This window comes from Periplaneta americana, chromosome 8 (assembly GCF_040183065.1).
Source record: "Periplaneta americana isolate PAMFEO1 chromosome 8, P.americana_PAMFEO1_priV1, whole genome shotgun sequence".
NCBI classification, from domain to species: Eukaryota; Metazoa; Arthropoda; class Insecta; order Blattodea; family Blattidae; genus Periplaneta; species Periplaneta americana.
In genome coordinates this window covers 23,716,212-23,736,503 of record NC_091124.1, presented here as the reverse complement: position 1 = coordinate 23,736,503, position 20,292 = coordinate 23,716,212, and the positions used below count along the sequence as shown (strand labels likewise).

General features: G+C 35.4%; 1 protein-coding gene across 1 annotated transcript in view; it reads right to left on the bottom strand.

Moving 5' to 3' along the window:
* Positions 1 to 20,292, bottom strand: part of LOC138704583 (uncharacterized) — a 321,702-nt gene that overhangs the window by 259,601 nt on the left and 41,809 nt on the right. The gene's annotated exons all lie outside the window — the stretch shown is intronic.

Below are 20,292 nucleotides of genomic sequence, written 5' to 3'. Positions count from 1 at the left end.
TTCCCCATATTTATTCTGCGTTTAATTTCCTCCCGAGTGTCATTTACATTTGTTACTGTTGCTCCAAGATATTTGAATTTTTCCACCTCTTCGAAGGATAAATCTCCAACTTTTACAGTTCCATTTCGTACAATATTCTGATCACGAGACATAATCATATACTTAGTCTTTTCGGGATTTACTTCCAACCCTATCTCTTTACTTGCTTTAAGTAGAATTTCCGCGTTTTCCCTAATCGTTTGTGGATTTTCTCCTAACATATTCACTTTATCCGCATAGACAAGAAGCTGATGTAACCCGTTCAACTCCAAACCCTCTGTGTTATCCTGAACTTTCCTAATGGCATATTCTACAGCGAAATTAAAAAGTAAAGACAAGAGACATAATATGAAAAATATAACACTTAGTAATTGTTGAGTCATAGCATAATAATTAATTACTACAAATTTATCACCTAACATAATTTCTCCTGAACTTCGTGCCATTCTAGCGTATGTTCTTTAAATTTCTGACTATGAACATAAAGAGTGAGTCCATTAAACATATTACGGATTAAAAATATACTATGTAGGATGCAGCAACAACAGTTTTACTTGCTGTGCGTAATGCAATAAGAATTTGTGCTTTCATTAATGAATTCACAGTTTTCTTCTGTTTATGTTCAGTGAGGCTGTAGTGTGTATTGACAACAAGAAGGGGTGGAAGGGCAGAATAAGAGAAATAAAGAAGAAACAGTGGCAGGTTCTAAGAAAGACGAACCTGTGTCCGTGGGCTTTACATTGTATTTGTGTACTTACTGTAAAATATACTGTTACAGGTTTAATTTGTGAGACCAATAAACATATCTTACCAATTTAATGTACTGTAAGTTTAATTCCACGACATCACCTCATATTTTATTCGTAATGATGGACCCTATTTAACTCTGCGTTTATAGAAGTTGAGTTTCAGCCTTGTTTCTCCCTCGTCTCGGACACACGCTACACTCAAAAGGCTTCGCAACTACCCATAGTTCACATAGATTCACAGAGATATTCATTCGGAACATCGTTTTGATACCTTGCATATTATTTTCACAACTTTCTTTCTGGCACAACATATTATACTAATAATACGTGTCATTTTACAAAATTTGAAGGTCCTACGCAACCTTCCAGTGTTGAACGTTTCGTTTTAAGACTAGTATTAAAAGTTACTTCTAAGAACTCGATAGATGGGGTTTATGTGGCGTAGAAAGGAGGGGGAAGAGGAGAGAGAGCGACCGCGGCAGAGAGGGGAGATATCCAGATTATTCGAGAATGCCATCCTGACTGTTGGACCCTCGTTTTTACTTGGGTCCTAAATGCTGCCGCAAGTTGGTCACCATAACGTCCCTCCAAGGCAGCCATTATCTCAGCGGCTGTCCCATCTTCTGGAACACTGTGAAGAATCTCTGACGCCTGTCCCTGAAGCGCGGCCAGCAGCTGAGTGGTTTTCTCTGCCGGCGTCCACCCATTGTGCTCTGCGATGGCCTCGAACTGGTGACGGAATATCGCCCAAGACGTCGTACCTTCGAACTTCGTCGTCTTGACGTTCGAATGTCTGGCTGAAGGTGATGGTGCCGCAGGGTCACTATACGGAGTCCTCAACTCTGTTGCCGCTTCTTGCATGACACGTCGAACCTCCTCGGCAACTATCTGTTTATGTTCTCTAGCCTGGCGATCCACCAACGCGAGGATGTGCTTGTTCTCTTCAGCATGTTGGTCCATTAACATACTTCTCTTGTCCAGCAACTCACTCGTTTCCTCTTGACGACGTTCGAGAGCGCGAATTTTGCCGCCGAAATGGTCTACGTCCTTAGTTCGGCTACAGTCTCGTTTATAGTTGTGAAATTCTTGTTTAAGTTGTCAAAATCGGCTTTAAGTTCGTCTTTCACGATGGCGACAATTCCATCTACGTGGGCCAAAACGCTTCCAATTTGCGTAGTGACGTCATCTTTCACTCCGCTTATGTCGCCTTTCACTTCACTTATATCGTTCTTCACCTCACTGATATGTTCGTTCATTCCTGCTTTCATTTCCGTGATTGCTTGCAGGATCTGCTGTAGGTTCTCTATTGTCAATAATGTTCCGATTCTGACACCAGTGTACCACTTGTGGGCGTGGGTTCGAATCCCACTTCTTACAATATAATAGTTCATTTTTAACACACTCATATAAAACGTGTCTACCGTGAACCTCCAATACTTGAAAGTTTATTTTTAATTTAATGTCAGGATGTATAGCTGTGATTGTGGTCGGAAAAAATTCGCAGACTCAAACGGTTTGTGTAGTAATTTCGTAGTACACGCCAGAGCAATAGTAATGCTGCAACAATAAATCATTGTAAAATGGCGACTCCTATCCAGCGTGCCCATATTGTTTGGTGGTACGCAGAGACAATCAGTTATTCAAGTGCTAAGACACTTCCGTCGTGAGTACAACAGAGCCCCGCCGACATTTAAGACTATCAAGGAGATAATATGTAGTAAGTTTTTGGCTAACGAACATTTGTTTGCACTACTTTAACTACTCAACACCAGTTGGTAAAGATTTTGCACATATAATGAAATTTTTGATTGGCTGAAATTATTCTTTAAATTCTGTATATTGTAAGCCTAAAATAAGTCATGAAATATGTACAAAATCACAACCTGTTATAATAGGTTATGATACTGTACATAAACAAATGGAAGTTATAGGTGACTAGTGTTGAATAATAAGTATGTAAAGCTATAGTTCTATTGCTGAATGACTTCCTTTTTCGAAAAATCTCAGCCAAGTGACAATATAGGAATGTGGGTGTAGTGAACTTCACCCAAAACCCCAGGAAAGTGTTGTATCATATAAAATTCTCCGATTACTCTTTCTGCTTCAGGTCCATGTGGAAATTGTATGTAATGTCGTCTCAAAGAAACAATTTCTGCTGAAACCTTTTTGATACAGTTACTGTGTATTTTCATATACAGGGACATCATTTTATTTTTACTTCAATTTTTATTGTACCAGAGTTTTTGAATGTACTTCACTCCCACCCCTTCAACCGTCTTCCACACAGATCCAAGACCGCATATACATTCATAGTAGCCACAGTACGTTCCAAAAATATGTTCGCATTTTCCAGTGACGAAAGAGCTTGCAATATTGAATCATTTTCGCACAGTTACTGTCGTCCATTTGCCTACGTCGTATCCCGGTTTCCCCAACCAGCTTTTATTCGCCAGCTAGTGGCTGGGCTGTCTTAGCTCTTTTCTGAGAACATTAATTTCTGTTAGGAATTGGACGTCTACGTAATATTATACAACTGTTTAAAATAACTTAAATAAAAGGGCCTCGTTAAGTAATTAACTGTCACGTGATTTCCCTCCTTTCTACGACCCTACGACATAACCACTTGGACGGACAGTAGATAGTATGTCTGAGTAATTTTATCTTTTCTGGCAGAAGTGAAGATTGAATTTACACTACGTAAGGTACTCTTTTATAGAGTAGGCACAGAATTATTTCAACATGAGTTTCTAGTACGAAGAACTGGTAATTGGAATTAAGTACAATATGCTATAGTGCGATAATATGCACATTAGAACTGAAGCCTGTATCGAAATGTGTTTAAATATCCATATTGTGATTATTTTTCAATTTAACTTCATTCTCTATATTGTACGCTAATGTGTTGTAGACAGTATAATATACACTGCATAATGAATACGTCCACATGGACAGCTCAGTTCGTGAGTAAAAACACTCATTGTTAATACTGTACTGTATTTTGATTAAACAAAAACCTAGTGAAAATGATTAAACTCAAAAGCGCAATATTTCCTAGTTTACGTAAATGGATGAACTACTTTTCTTCCCTCTTATACCTAGTAAAGTGATTTGTTTGTATATTACATCAGTATCATCGAACTCCAGTCGTGGAAGAGGATAGCAAACGGCGTTGATCCAGTGGTATAGGCAAGTTAATATTAAAAATGTTATTAAAAATAAAATGATGTCCCTGTACTATTTATATCGGCTACAGTTAGTTGAAAAGAGCCGATGGCATAGAATCTTAAGATTTAATAACAGCTGCTGAATTGGAGTAAGTGACTAACTCTGTTTGCAGGATATTCAAACTGAGTTCAATTTCTTGCAAAATTCGCAATAAATAAAAATCTAACATTGCTTTACTTTCAAAATCGGTATTTTGGAGTCGCAGATATCTTAAAAGTCATCTTTAACAGCCTATAAATTCTAAGTACAATGTATTTATGCCATGGAAGAAACAGTACAGTGAAGTGAATGTTTTCCTTCCAATCGCAATGATATTAACTTATTTAATGACGCTATATCAACCTGAGAGATTATAATTTAGCTTCTATAAACAACGTGAGTAGGAGATGGAGAAGACTTGCAACAGGGTATTGCCCTTCTGCATGCAGCAAAACTAGGACACGGGCCACCCATGTTTATGCTCGCTACGTCCAAGAGGAAGAATTTATCATCATTTAAAATCTACTGCTTTCGACTTGGTATGAACCTGCGAATCTCTAACCCGACACACACCCAAAACTGAGCTGCAAGACCATCGAGGACGACTACCGAACCGATTATTAATTTTAGAAAAGCAATAAGCAATGGGCATTATTCACAAATTAACTGACTCGTTGATATTATGAACAAAATCGGCTCAATAAAAACTGTGCAGAAAGACACACGTTGTAAAAATTACTTTCGGTATCAAGGTTACAGAAATTGTACATTAATTTTTTCTGTAATTATATATGAAGAGTTTTGAAGAGTACAGGGGAAAAAGAATCAAAGTCACAATTATTGTGATAAAGGTGATATCATTTCTAATTTAGTATATTACTTCCAACTTCAGTATTTTTCTTATCAAAACTGGTAAATGAGAATTGTCACCACGTATGCAGTCATTATTTCCTGCTTTTTCATCAGGAACAGCAATAAATTTTGCAATCATATACTGAATTAGAATATGATATCACCCTTAAAAGCACTGTGACTTTTGATTGTTTTTCCCGTGTACTCTTCATATTATATATATATGTATATATATATATATATATATATATAGGGTGGAAGGTAAGGTAGTACACTAATTGACAGAAGCCATAGAACTCATTATTTAGAGTAAGTTTCGTCAAATAAAAAAAATATAGGACTTACTGTTAGTGAGATAATTACAAGTGTTGCGAAAGCGTTGACGGCAATTGTAAGATGTCTCAACGCCGCATAAGTAGTACCCCACACCCTATGCGGTCAGCGACTTGAGGGGGTGGGTTAAGTTTAACTACCTTTCACCGTGTATCTTGCAGCAGGTGAGGGGAGGACGGTAGCAAACAAATGCACTGAGCTTCGGTGCAATACTTCGCGAGCTAATCTGGGGATAAATCTTCACACAAAAATAACCTACGTAAACTCCGGATAGGGACATAAATATTATTTGTTTAGTTTGTGTAATTTAATGTCAGAAAATGTAATTTAATAACCTGAATGAACAAAACAGCTCGTGTCCGGGCACAGTTGAACAATGAATTCAAAATTATCAACTTGCAATGCAATACACTAACAATTCAATACTACGTATGGCGTAATAATTTTAATGTAAGGATAAATACGTACAGCAATAACAAGAAATAACGTGAAAATCAGGAAATTATTTCCAAATTAGTGAAAACACTTAGGATTGAAGTTTCAGTTACAATTAATGAAAAAATAAAACTGATGTAACTTTGTGAACAAGATGTAATTAACATTGAAGTTTGCTGTTTTACGAATCCCTCATTCTGGGCGTTAATAATGAAACAAAGAGTAATAAACTCTGTAAACCACATTCCACTCATATCTTACAGGTACTCTTCAAAATGTCCACCATCAGCGTGCGTGCAGCTTTCACATCTTCTAGTCCAAATATGACGAACTCTGGCCAGTAGTTCTTCACTGTTCCGAATTTCTTCCGCGGCCTGGATCATGTCTAAGTACTCACGATTTGTGAACTCTGGCATCTCGTAGTTTTGAAATCAACTAAACTGCATCGCTGTACGTCCAACTGCACACTAATGCAATGTAAACATCACAACAGCTGATCAGTTGCGAGTACTAGGCCAACTGTCTGCCGTCCGGACAGCGATGCCAGATTTTTAGACCTTCTGTACGTGACTCGACAATCAATGTTTCCAATGTTTCTTCAATCGGTTAATTCGAAATCTGTGAATTTTCTAATTAAAATTCTGCTCCAACGTGAACATAATAAACGTTCTCTTCGTTGTTATACAAGAAATTAAATCGCATTTTAAACAGTATTTGTAAAATTCACGATCGAAATGTCGGTATAAAAGTACAGGCACATCATTTTATTTTTACTTCAACTTTTATTGTACCTGAGTTTTTTAATGTACTTCACTCCCACCCCTTCTACTAGTAGTACTACTAGTACTACATAGTAGCCTTACGGTCACAGTAACAGTACGTTCCAAAAATATGTTCGCGTTTTCCAGTGATGAAAGAGCTTTCAATATTGAATCATTTTCGCACAGGTAGTGTCGTCCGTTTGCCTACGTCGTATTCCGGTTTCCCCCACCAGCTTTTATTCGCCAGCTAGTGGCTGGGCTGTCTTAGCTCTTTTCTGAGAACATTAATTTCTGTTAGTAATTGGACTTCTACGTAATATTATACAACTGTTTAAAATAACTTAAATAGGAAGGCCTTGTTAAGTAATTAACTGTCACGTGATTTCCCCCCTTTCTACGACCCTACGACATAACCACTAGTATGTCTGAGTAATTTTATCTTTTCGGATAGGGCAGAAGTGAAGATTGAATTTACAGTACGTAAGGTACTCTTTTATAGAGTAGGTACAGAATTATTTCAACATAAGTTACTAGTACGAAGAACGAAACTGTTAATTGGGATTAGGTACAATAGTCTCTAGTGCGATAATATGCACCTTAGAACTGAAGCCTGTATCGAAATGAACGGCCACCATTTTCAAAAATGTGTTTAACTATCCATATTACGATTATTTTTCAATTTAACTTCATTATCTATAGTGTACGCTAATGTGCTGTAGAGTGATAATACACACTGCATAATGAATACGTCCACATGGACAGCTCAGTTCATAAGTAAAAACACTCATTGTTAATAATGTACTGTATTTTGATTAAACAAAAACCTAATGAAAATTATCGAACTCAAAATCGCGATATTTCCTAGTTTACGTAAATGGATGAACTACTTTTCTTCCCTCCTATACCTAGTAAAGTGATTTGTTTGTATTTTACGTCAGTATCATCGAACCCCAGTCGTGGAAAGGGGTAGCAAACGGCGTTGATCCAGAGGTATAGGCAAGTTAATATTAAAAATGTTAGTAAAAATAAACTGATGTCCCTGTATTATTTCTTCAAAAACCTTGCAAAAACGAGCAAAATGATATTATACTTTTTTGTTTGTTATATTTTAAGGAATCACATCCTACAATTAATACTACCTTATCTTCCACCCTGTGTGTGTATATATGTGGTACAGAGTGTTCCGTTAGGAACGCGACTGGACTCCAGTTGCCGGCGAAAGGGAGCCGCGTCATAACATGCAAAGGCCGTGCGGGCTGCGGGGTCCAGTAGCGCTCCTAATGGAAGATTCTGTATATGAGGATTTTGTGTAAGAAAATCAAAACCATATGGCAGATTAATAACACGCATTTATTTATACATAACGCAATAACATAATTGCATATCGTAAGAAGGATATAAAAATAATATATTACTGTAACTCTCACGTCAGCATAGAGTCCAGTTCACGCCTTATTTTCTGTGCCATTGTGATATTTACACGCATGAACAATTCAACTGCTCTACCCTGTGAAAAAATAATAGTAGTAGTAACAATAATAATACTTTATTTATTTTGACAGAGTTAAGGTCATAAGGCCTTCTCTTCTACTCAACTATATGGCGAAAGAAATACATAATAATATAATTATATAAAAAAAAATACGCGAGAGAAATAGAAGCAGCAAAATATGCATAAGCTAGAATATCAAATTTAAAATACCAACGCTATTTAAATTAGGTTACAAATTAAATGATACCATTACTTGATACACGAGTTACAATAATTAATTATATAGGCTACAGGGTGTAACTAAAATGCATGTAAAAACTTTAGGAGCATATTCCTATCATATAGACGATGGAAAAACATTCTATGAACATTCGTTCAGAAACGCTTTATTTCCTTTTTAAGGCTGGTTCACAATAAACTAAGAATGGAAACGATAACGAGAACGGGAACGGAAATAATGTTAAAATAAATGCATTTAAATGCGAGCATTCACAATAGCTAGTTGTGAATGCTCACATTTAAATACATTTATTTTAACAATATTTCCGTTCTCGTTTTCGTTGTAGTTTCCGTTCCCGGTTTATTGTGAACCAGCCTTTACAGTCCTTTTTCTACAACTCTGCTTACATTGTATGATGCGGTATATTATGAAATAAAATTAGCATACCACATGAAAATCCGTCTTACAGTAAGTGCCCGAAAACGCTCCTGTTAGCACGGGTACATGCATGGCATTGAATCCCGGATGCGCTAATGTATCCTTGGAGAATGTTGTATTGTCTCGTCTTCCAAAATACAGGCTCGAAGACTCTCTTCATCTCGTAACGGGATTCCATATGTAAGCTCTTTTAAATAACCCCACGAATAAAAGCCTAGTGGGCTTAAGTCCGGAGAGCGCAGAGGCCAAGGAAATAGTCCATTTCTACTTATCCATCTGTCACGGAACCTTTGATTTAAAATCGGTGAACACTGACACTAAAATGAGTAGAAGCTCCATCGCGCATGAAGTACATATCTTCGTCGTATTGCTATGTAACAAAACAAGCAAGATGTACTGTAAGAGCACTCAGTACCTTTCTTTGTTGAGCCTGAGTGGAAGAACATGAGGTCCCACCAAAACTTCACCAACAGTGCTCGGCCCAAACATTGACAATTCCATACGGTATGGTATTTTCTTTCTTCATAATGTACAGCATCATACAATGTAAGCAGAATTGTAGAAAGATGACTATAAATAGCAAATAAAGTGTTCTCGGAAAAATGTAACATTTTTTCCATTCTCTATATGTCAAGAATATGTCCCTAAACTTTTGACATACCGTACATTTCAGTTACATTCTATAAATACCTCGAGACACTGTGCAATGTATAATAATATTTATGGCTTTGGAGTTGAAAGCATTCAAGGTCGGGCAGCCCCAAACATTTATTTATTTATTCATTGAAGATACATAGCTAGTCGTTAGTCATAAATAAAAACATAATGACTGTCATACATCACAGTACACTTATCAAACCCTAAATTTTGTTAAATATAATGCACATATTTTGACACGTAGGAGTGATGTACATCTATATGATAACAGAAACCGTGATCTTTTTGTCCTATCCAACTTAGGCTATCAAAAACAATAAATAATTATTTTATTATGCCTTTCAAAATTCCAAATAAAATTCCTTCTGACGTTTTTAATTTGCAAAGAAGATCTTCCAACATATTTAAGCTTATTTACGCAAACGATTCTGCTGGCAAGAAAATATTGCAAGAGCAAAGCTTAACCTACATATGGAATGTACCGATTCAGCCATTTCGGGCTCATGACCTAGGCCTACAGTATGTCGACATCTGCTCACCTATTTGAAATAATAAGTTATTATGTAAAGACCTAAAAAATTAAACATAAATACTGGATAAATAGAGCAACAGGAAAGATTGATTTACACTTGTTTATTGTAGAGTTAAAATTAAAAAAAGTATTAAAAATATTTATGGTAGTAAATTGTGAAAAGGAGCAAATAAATAAGGTTTAAAGTCTTAATGGTTATTACGATTGGTTTAAACATGCACTAAAACTAGATGTAAGTGCAAGTTTGAACCAGTAAATTATTGGGATTTGCGATAAATTAATTAGTTTAGGAAACTGTATATTTATTATGTATAACTACTACTTTTGTATATAGATCTGTTTGTTAAATTATTAAGTTTTGTACTTCTGTGAACTAATATCAATAAAACTATCACTATCATATTTAAGATTATACTGTCTGATTGATGAACATTTCTTTTATGATATAAATTACTTTTTTAGTACCAAGGTTATTTAGTGTTTTCGTTATGATTTTATTGTGTTTTATGTCTTGTGCTGGTTTTATTTTTGGAATTTTGATTGTGTAATTACAATATTCATTCTGCTGATTCTACATATTGTGCTCACAGACTGCAAATAAAATTAAATTGAATATTATTTGCTTACTTATTCATTTTTTATTTATCTATTTCATTGCATACATATTTATTTATTTATTTATTTATTTACTTATTAATTTATTCACTCACCCCCTCACTAATTAATTCATTTAATACTAACCATAAAACCTCTTGATTTTAGTAACGTTGTTTAGTCTTACAATAATGACGACGTTACCGTTTGGTTTCTTGCAGCCAATATACAGTAGATGGCCTACCTGTCTATCTACACTCGTACACTGGGCTGCAAAGAAATGCCGAGTCGAAGTCGCTATCGATTTGAAATATCTTGTTACGAGGACTTCGGTTGGGAAAAATACAATTTATTACACAAACATATCTGAACTGGCCTGAATTTTCTAAAGAGTTTTTATTCCATGCAAAAGAGAAATATGTAGTTAAATATTTCAATTAGATTCAATGTTTACTTCGGTATCTTTATTTATAATAAAAATGAATATTTATACTTATAATAAAATTGATACATTTTTTGTTAATACAATATGAAACAATATCGAGTGTAACAATGATAGCATCCATGAACAATAACAATAAGGCTATGAAATACCATATAAACTGCAGTTTCACTATTTGCGTAAGTTTATGAATAATTTAAAATCAATTCGTATGAAATAATAATGTGAACGTGTTAAAAATAAGTCGTATTTATATGTTTTTAAAAAACTAATCTCAGGAAAATAGCTTTCCACCTCGCCATGTTTGCTAAAGTCCTCGGAAAACGATATAATTTCGTATCGGCATTTCTTTTGCAGCCCAGTGTACACTGACGTTCAAAGATATTTGAATTATGATTTTATGATCGTGTAAGCGAACTTTCCAACCACGGTATAAGTCACAACCAAAGGTGTAAAAAATTGACAAACTTTGAAAGAGTTCCGCTAGTTCTCAATAGGTGACACCATTATTGGGGCGCGCGGTTAAAAACTTGTCAGGGAAAATGATTATGTAGATTAAGCATATTCTCATAATTGACAATATCAGCGGTTTCCAGCTAAATCCAGTGTTGTTTCACAATCAGTAGAGTGTGATGAAAATTTGAATTCTATAACGCGGGTATATTTATGTACCGACTGGCAACACTGACTAATATCTTCGCCATCTATTCATAGAAGTAATAATTAAAGAAGCCACACTTACACCAACAAATTATTGATCACTATTGATTAGTCGGATCAGATATCTTTGAACGTCAGTGTGCAAGCAATGCTGAGGCGTTTCTTCCCTTAGACTTACTCAGCCTGATATATCGATAACCGCATCCAATGCTCGTCCGTTTGAAACAAACTTCCAGTCAATCACACCTTCATAATTTTCACCAAATACGTGTCATTATTTTGAGGCCGAATCGATTTTGTTTAACGACGACTTTGGCTTGGCAGGCTGACGGGTATCGAGTCACTGTTTTGAGGTGTCACAATTGCTGTACTATACCCATTATTTATCACATGTGAAAATTCTCCCGGTAAGTCTATCGCTCATGGAATTAGCGATAAACTGACAACAGATACCCCGTTGAACCAATTCAATTCACGAGACATAGATCTACAAGTTTTGTATGATTTTCCAAGCGTCTGATTGTGGCAACGTATTACATTTTTGAAGCACGAAGTTCTTCTGAAAACCTACGAGCACATTTTTGTAGATTTTCTTCCAAAACTCTGCGTGTATTCTCAATATTCCACTCCTTAGATCTTCCATGACTTTGTAAATTTTTAATGTCTCCTCTAGTATTAAAACGCTGGAACCATCGTTTTGCTACACGGTCACTAACGACACCTTCACCTTCGACTTCACATATTCTTCGAGCCGAGGCAGGAGTTTTATAATCTTGTTTCCAGTAGTGCTTTAGAAATAATCTAATCTCAAACTTTAACACCTTCATTCTATATATCTTTTATTAACATTTGACGACTGTCACAACGCGAAATAATAACAGCGTCGTGTACATTGCATTTCCCAACTAAATAAAATCATTAAAATCTTATAAAACACCAAACTTAAAAAAAAAAGACATTACTCATGAAACGACCTAGTAGGAAGGCGGAGTTCTAGCAATAAAAGGTCTGTAAGAGAGGAGTTAAACATGGTGAAGAAAGAAATAACATTAAATTAATTATTGGAATCGATCGTCCGATTCTTTTCGCTAAAAATTTTCATTTTAAAACAAATTTATACATCGATTAAACAGATGCCGTTTATCTACAGTAATCCCACTAGAGATTTTGATTTATCTATAGAAAATCAAAACTCGAGTGGGATTTAACTGTCACATGATTAGAAGAAAGTATATAAAGATTAGAAGAAATAAAGTACTCTAATACAATAAAATATTAATTGACTTAATTAAATTCTAAACTGTCTTTAAAATGCATTATTGTACCATCTCATCATTACAAATATTCCGCTAGATGGCAGTAGTGTGTTATAATTAGCTTTTCTCTTGTTACTAGTTGTGCCAACTATACAATCTCCATTGAACTCTATGGACGATTACTAGTCAAGAAGGTTTTATTGATTGAGTTTCATTTTTATTAAAACAGTTGCAATCCACTTCCATTATCAATCTCTAATACGTGACTATCCACAATCTCATACAGCAGAAGCTATAATATAAACTAAATAATATTGACAACATAAATGATAAAAAAATTAATTAAGGATGATGAAATAAACATGAATCATTTTAAAAAGTAAAATCATTGAAACTGCAATGTTGGCAAACAGAGATACAAATGCTAGGGAGGTGATAAAATTGTAGGATAAGCAGCCATTATTGATTGAAACATCGTTCCGTACAGTTTTATTGGTCAACATTATTATACGTAGGAAAACTGTAATAGTCACTGTAAATCCGTGTTTAGTCCAAGTAACAAGTACATCGCTATGAAAGCAAACAGCTTGACAGCAAAGAACATATTCAGTTCACTATAAATTGCGAAACGACATAAATAGAAACAGTTCTATACATTAGAAAACAAAGAAATGGACATAAATGACAAGAAGAGTCGTATATAATTCACGCCTACAGTTCGAAGTAATAATTACATTTAACAAAAATAATAAGCAAAGATGAATACATAACACACATATTGTGTACTATAGAGTTGCGGGGTAGTGATAACAACCGGTTTACACTCGACCAATTAGAGAACATTCGTCAAGGTCTAGAATCCGTTTTGCAGGGTAAGCAGAAAACCAGGCGCACTTCATCATACATGAACAATAATATTTTCTGAGAACACAAACGAAGTAACAATTTAAGGAAATTTACTTTTTTCGATTAAAGAAACGCGTTAATCTGAAATAGGCCTATAATTTGATTGGACACTTAAATACATTTATCTTTTTTTTACTATCTTGAACTTGCAGTAATTTTGTAACTAATACATAAATGAATAATAGTATTGAACATTAATACTAAAGGAAATGAGCGTAATGCTTAATGTGATATACATGTAAACAAATACGAAAATGTAATTACAGTAGAGCCCCAATTTTAGGCAGTTCGATTCTAGGATGGAGCACATCAACTCAGAGTTCAGCCACCTTAAGTCCGCAAGAATAATGTTCACTATTTCATGTTCTCATTTTACAAGTAGGTATATCGTAATTTTACCAAAAAAGAATCGAGGTAATTTCGTAAATTAGTTCTCAAGGAAATAACACATAGGTAAATTTCAATAGAAATTAATTTATTTCGGTTGAATTTAAACATATGATTAAAAAAAAAGGACGATTATTAAAACAAGGAAATTTTTTAAAACTTTTGTGACATCTTTTTCATGGAAGAATTCTGCACTCTAGAGAATTAAAAAATACTCACAAATAAAATAAAGTTAATTATTGCTTGTACCACCCCATAAAATATACTTCCTTTATATATCACAGTACATACTGACCTTTTGAGGGAGAAAAGGAAGGGCATAATCTGTCCATTGTTTATAGTTGTTGGTCTCTCTACTTTTTTCAATTTTCAAGAATTTAACTGTAAATAGTTGGCAGTAATACTTCTCTTCCACTTCGCTAGTGTACTCTTTGGTATGAATAGTGCTGTAGCTAAACTTGCCACACTTTCACCTTTCTTTAGTCTAATACAGAGAACTTAGTTTTCATCGAGTACGAATTTCTTTTTTCTTTTAACCGTGGTTGCGCTCAATACGAAACACCTGACTACAACCAATTGACAACTGTACACGAATGCCTCACCTTCGTTTTCACGCACTCCCCACCCCCTACTGCCTTATAAGGAAAGGATAAATAAGAGATTTTCTCTGTCTACAATTGAAGCTCCGGTGTAAAATTAATTAACAAAAACAGAAGGGCAAGTAAGTACATATATTCCATTGTGAAGTTTATACTTTAAACCCTTCCAAAAAGTTAGTTGTTCTTCATCATCATCATCATCATCCCTAGAGATGTCAAACATGCGCTCCCTCGAGCGCAAGCATTCCCATCCCTACTTCCTCCACCTCCTGTGCGCGACTCTGTTTCCATTCTGTTTAATCAGTCGTTATCTGCAAAACGTAAATATTCAGTGGCGAGCAGTTTACAGAATATTTGAAAATGGCACTGTCTATAGTACCAAGATACAGCTTCAGTGAGGAATGGGAATATGGCTATTTTCTACACTGTCACACGTTAAAAGTGTTAAAATTGTTTAAAAAGGTATTTACCTTCGACAGACGGCCCGTTTCGACGCTATTTGTCGTCGTCTTCAGTGTCTCTTGAACCACTGCTGATTTTGGCTCTGCGATGTGCAGTTGTCGATGGTAGGGGTGGGGGTGTGTTGTTCCTATGGTGGGGGTTGGTTGTCTGTATGTTATGACGTATTATGATGTCAAACAATGTGTGCGTATTAAACTGTAGTTGCGTATTAAGTATGTAATGTGGGTGTGCTATTGTATTCTTATATATTTCGTATTGTTCTAGGATATTTAACTGTAAACCTTTTGGTGTGATGTGTAAAATTTCCATATCTGTTTCTATATTATTGTAGTCATGATTATTGTCGATAATGTGATCTGCGTAATTTGATGTAATGTAAGGTTTGGTTATAGCTTTAATATGTTCGTTGTATCTTGTATGAAAGGATCTTCCTGTCTGTCCTATGTAAAAATGTGGGCAACTATTGCATTTTAATTTGTAAACTCCAGTTGAATTATATATATTTGAATGTTTAGTGTGGTTGTTTAAGAATTTCTGTGTTGTATTATTACATCAAATTACGCAGATCACATTATCGACAATAATCATGACTACAATAATATAGAAACAGATATGGAAATTTTACACATCACACCAAAAGGTTTACAGTTAAATATCCTAGAACAATACGAAATATATAAGAATACAATAGCACACCCACATTACATACTTAATACGCAACTACAGTTTAATACGCACACATTGTTTGACATCATAATACGTCATAACATACAGACAACCAACCCCCACCATAGGAACAACACACCCCCACCCCTACCATCGACAACTGCACATCGCAGAGCCAAAATCAGCAGTGGTTCAAGAGACACTGAAGACGACGACAAATAGCGTCGAAACGGGCCGTCTGTCGAAGGTAAATACCTTTTTAAACAATTTTAACACTTTTAACGTGTGACAGTGTAAATTATATGTTTTTAACAAAGTGTTAACGAGAACTTTAATCAATGATGGCTATTTTGTTGTTGAAGAAGATAATAAAGTTAATTCTCTATTTTGTTCCGTTCAATTTCGTTATATACGGTATTATAATATAAGACTTCATTTCAATGCTGCACATGGTAAAGATTATAGAAAAAACAAATTTACAGGTACGTAATTATGTAAAATTGTTGTTGTACTGCTTATCTTGTTTTTATTACCGATTCTTTAATTTCATAAATGACATAATGTTTAACCAATATATTACCAACAGTTTCACTATTTAAAGGGTGTAATTGATACTTTGTTATTTGAAGTGTTGTATCAGTGAAGAAGTGTGTAGTGTCAGTGAACTGTGTTGTGTAAGTGAAGTGTGTTTCTGTCAGTGAAGCTTTATAGTTTATAGTGGCAGTGTGAAGTAGGCCTATTACAGTGAAATGTTTTTGAGGTGTTAGTAAAATCAGGATAGAATCAGTGAAATGTGTCACAGTTCCAGTGCAGTGAGTGAGTTGTCAGCGGAATGAGTCTAGTGATGAAATGTACTTGTGCAGGTATAAACATAGCATACTCGTGAGCTTTAGTTCGAACTAAGGGTCAAGATACAAATTAGATTTACTTTAAACGTTATCTTAAGTGACCGTACTTCATTTAATTTAGGATGCTCTTGTTGTTATTATTATTATTATTATTATTATTATTATTATTATTATTATTATTATTATTATTATTATTATTATTATTATTAGGAATAATACGATCAATAACTTATTAATCTTCATCTTACGATGTTTGGTGACGTATACACGTCCGTTGATGTGACATATTAATGAATTTAAATACTATTATAGTCACAATCATGTCATGGTATGACCGGAGAACAGGAAGTCGCAGGTTCGATTCCCGCTCGAGGTTGTGAAATTTTTCTTTCATACCATGGCATGATTGTGACTATAATAGTATTTAAATTCAATAACCTATTCTTTTTCCACGCCCAATTCTCTTTTAATGCTATACTATACATTGGTGCGATCGAAACTCGAATATGCATCTGTAGCTTGGAACTCGATTACAACTACGGACTCGGCTAAATTAGAAAATATACAAAGGAAATTTATATCTTTATGTTCATTCAGATTTCTGCCCATTAATTCCGGGTACAGTTATGAGAGAAAATGCGAATATTTTAATTGTCAAAATCTATATGCTAGATGCCATGAGCTAGATTATCTGTTCTTTTGTAAAGTTCTCAAAGGTTATATATCCTGTGACTCTTTCTTAAACAATATTACCTTACGTATTCCAACAAAAGATATGAGAGCCCATAAACTTTTCTATATTCAAATTCGAAATTTCTTTCACCAGTCTCTAAATGCATTAAAATGCCAACATGCACGGCTGCGAATTCGATCCCTTCAATGTATAGACTTAGTTTGCTCTTGGCAACGATTTATCATTTATGTATTCTTTTAGGCATTATACTCAATTATCATTGTCTCATAGTATTCTTAGTTATGTATTTTAAATTCATCCATTATTTATCCATTCATCGTCATTATTGTAATTAATTGCAATTGTATTTATGTGTTATAATTATTTTTGTAATTTGTTTTTGTTATATTCTTTGTGCTGAACTGTAATTGGCCACTGGCTGTTGTACAGCACATTAAATATAAGTAAATAAATAAAAATAAAATTATTATTATTATTAATTTATTATTAATTGTATTTTTATTAGTTGTGTTTATTATTAATTGTCATTATTTACTGTAATTAGTTACCACTGCCACCGGGTATATACATATTTGCAGTGTGAATAAATACATACATAAAAACATTGTGAAAAGGTGGCCGAAATTTATGTCCTAGTTATTGGCAACAGAAAAGTATCTTCACGTGAAAAATGTTGCAATGCGTACTGTTCTCCAACCAGGAGATAAACCGTGAAAGGAATGTACTTACTATTGCGTCATCTATTGGATCGAAGTAGATAGATAATATTAGAGTTTAAAAATTATGCACTCTCCTGCATATTGTGACAGCTGCAACGGGGTTTGAACACGCGTCCGACAGGGCGCGCGGCAGACCAAACGCTGGTACGGGGAGCATCTGCATGCTGAAGGGCAGAGGGGGTGTATTACGTCAACGCGATGAGGGGAGGGTGCACGCGCAACTGCTGCGTGCGGAGTGAAGGGGGGACGGACCCTCCCGACTCTTCCAGAAGTCCGTCGAAGTGGAGATATCCAGATAATTCGAGAGAGCTATTTCTGCACACCCGTAGAAATTTCTTGCAACTATGATTTTGCTATAAAAGAAGAAACGCGGGCGAACTTGAGCAGTTTTCAGTTTATTCAGCCATTCAGTGAGTAAGCCAGAGCAAGCAAGCCAGTACCGGAGTTCGACTCGAGTGTGCGTCCGCAACTGTGTCAGCATCCGAAGGCCTGAGTTCGAGTGCAGTGGACCGCAGTTGGAGGGACCTGAGTTCGAGTGCAGTGGACCGCAGTTGGAAGGACCTGAGTTCGAGTACAGTGGACTGTCTCTGAAGGTCTGTGGTTCGAGATACTGTGAACTTTAGTGACTGAGCTAGAAGAACTGTGAACTGAGAACTGACAGTTCTGATTTGTAAATAGTGCTTTGTAAATATTAGTTAAGATTAACAGTTCATTGTTGTTCGTAATAGTCCAAGTCAATTGTCATTGTCGTTTGTGGAGTGCAATAACGAACGCTGTGTTGCTGTGCGGAGAGCAAATCCTATTGTTGTGACAATAAATTACATTGTTGTTGAGTTGAAATAAATTTACAATATGTTATTTCCTGTATGGAGGAATTAAAAGACCAGGAGATTAACAGTGATCTAATTTTGTAACTAGGGTAGTATAAAATATGTATATCAATGTTATGGTTTGTGCTTTGAAAGATAGCCAATAGAGATACGAGTACCCACTTGTGTGACCTTATGACATCTTATGACATCAACATTCATTCACAGCATCTCCCCACTTCGTTTCATTCCTTGGAGACTTTCTCGTGGTTGGAGTACAGTATAATAGCCATGTTTGTGTCGACATATTACTGTTGTGAACAGTATTTCTTTTTAATCAATCAGTGTAGTCTAAATTAGCTGCACGCATGAGCTTAAATGATTGTCATCTTGTCTAAGTACTAACACAATCCAGTAAATTAGTGCAAAACAATAGGTGTCTGCGAATAGTTAATCACTAAGTAGAGAAATGTTCAATGGTTTGTGCATGGACTTATCAACCTTGCTCTAATTTATTTTGAAAGTGGTGCTTGTTTTTACAACATGAGTTTATGTTCTACCCGGCACTGAAGCAAGTTTTTTTATCGAGAGCGATGCAGGACGTCAATCGTGTCTAAGTTTTCTAGTGAGATTGACGTCATACTTTCCCCTTCAACTGAATTCGACATGCTTGATCATCACCATCATCATCATCATCTTTTTTACCACTACTAAGATAACACAGTGTCCACCCAGTGCAAGAAGTCGGATCACTTGTTTAGAGATGACAGAGCCACCCCTCTCATGACTTCCTCTGCCGAGGCTTTTAACATCTTCGACCAGTCTTTCCTGCTGTTGTTCAGTCGTGTTTACGATATTTTCTCGTCTCATCCAGTAACTATTAACTTATGTTCATTTTCGACTTTTTTCCTTCAAAATTCTCTTGCATTACTTCAAACGAAAGCGTGAAAATCGGAGTGAGACCAGTGTGCAACGAGCCTGAAGCTCGCATAGATACTTCCTCCTCATCCCCAAATTCCCTTGAAAAGAACACGCGATCGTATACATTTTAAATGCTTCTCCTTCTTTCACTATCATTCAGTGTCACTGCACTGATAAAATATGTGACGTTAATATTAGCGCCACCAGCGGTCGACAGTCAAACTACATATAGCTATTATCTCCTACCAGAGACATCTATGCTTAATGTTGAGTAGTACAATAAATGAGCTGGCGACCCAGGGGGATGCAGCTCCTATTGGAGGAATTCTTACGTGAAACAGACATCCAGCGGCGTTTGCCTTCAATATTTCTTCATTCTTGAAATTATTCCTCAATAGGTAGCAAACAATTTGGATTCTACTGTAAACATAGGCGGTCGTATTTTCATTTGAAATACAAATTTCAACGTCTGAGTTCACACACCACAGTACCAAAAGGACATTACTATTCCGCCTTTTGCTAATGTGTATTATACGTGAACAATTTTCCCCTTGAAATTATTCAAGTCTGCTTCACGGGGAGCTTCACCAGAAAAGCTAGATTTGTATTATACATGT